The sequence below is a fragment of the Alligator mississippiensis genome, chromosome 16 (genome assembly GCF_030867095.1).
Source record: "Alligator mississippiensis isolate rAllMis1 chromosome 16, rAllMis1, whole genome shotgun sequence".
Taxonomy (NCBI): Eukaryota; Metazoa; Chordata; order Crocodylia; family Alligatoridae; genus Alligator; species Alligator mississippiensis.
The window spans coordinates 15,661,060-15,662,232 of record NC_081839.1 but is presented as its reverse complement, the minus strand read 5'-3'; the positions used below and the strand labels follow the sequence as shown (position 1 = coordinate 15,662,232).

General features: G+C 52.6%; 1 non-coding gene across 1 annotated transcript; it reads right to left on the bottom strand.

The window, feature by feature from the left end:
• Positions 1–395: 395 nt before the first annotated feature.
• TRNAA-UGC (transfer RNA alanine (anticodon UGC)) lies at positions 396–467 on the bottom strand. The gene has a single exon. It is a non-coding gene; the product is annotated as a tRNA-Ala (tRNA).
• Positions 468–1,173: the final 706 nt, after the last annotated feature.

The following is a 1,173-nucleotide window of genomic DNA, read 5'->3' as shown; positions in this document are numbered from 1 at the left end:
CGGAAGGGACCTAAACAGCTGATCAGGTCTGACTCCTTCCCTCAGGCAGGAATGGGTGCAGGATCATATCACCCCAGCCTCCTCTTGAAGATGCCCAAGGTAGGAGAGTACCACCTCCCTTGGGAGCCCATTCCAGAGCCTGGCAGCCCTAAGTGTAGGGTAATGTTTCCTGGTGTCCAGCCTGAACCTTTTCTCTAACAATTGGAGGGTTTTATTCCTAGTAACCCTGGGTGGTGGCTGGGGGGAAACAGAGCCTCCCTCAATTCTCTCTGGTCCCCCATAGTGAGTTTGTAAATTGCTATCAGTTCCCCTCTCAGCCTTCTCCTGTGGAGGCTGAATAGGTTCAGGCCTTCTAGCTTCTCTTTGTAGGGCCTGCCCTGCTGCCCCATGAAAAGTAGAGATGCTGGGGATTGAACCCAGGACCTCATACATGCAAAGCATGCACTCTACCACTGAGCTACATCCCCTTTCAGAAGCTTAACCACTCCCTTGCTGTCCTGCCTGACTGAAGACATGGTTTGGCTGTGCCAGACCATGAACTGGCAGCCCCTGCAAATAGTGTCCTAAATTTATGGGTTTGAATAAGGAACTGGGTTTTGGGCTAGGTTGTCAACAGGAAATCCTCTTTGGGCCACCCCACACCATGCCTCTGTGGCACTGGATACAATCCCACACCCCCCAACCAGAGTCTTGCCTGGCCCAGAGTGCAGTTTTTGTGTGCCAAGCTGCCAACTGACAGCCCCCCATGCCCACTGTACTAAGTACATGGACCCAAATAAAGACCTGGTTTTGGACTGGGGTTATGGCTGGAAATACTGTTTGGGCCGGTTCCCCCATCCCCACTGTACTAAGTAGACAGGCTCAAGGAAGGAATTTCTTGTGTGCTGGGATTAGAGATGGAAATCCTTCTTGGGCCACCCCACACCATGTCTCTATGGCACCAGGGGACTCTCCCGGACACCACTGACCAGTCTGGCCCAGACCAGAGCGTGGTTTCTTCATGCCAGGCTGCCAACTAACAGCCCCCCATTCCCATGGTACTAAGTATACATGCTTGACTAAAGACCCGGCATTTGGGCTGAGATTGCAGACTGAATTGATGACCAATGTCTTGCCTGGCCCAGATGGTGTGGGGTGGCCCAAAATGGATTTCCAGCCATAATCCCAGCTGTT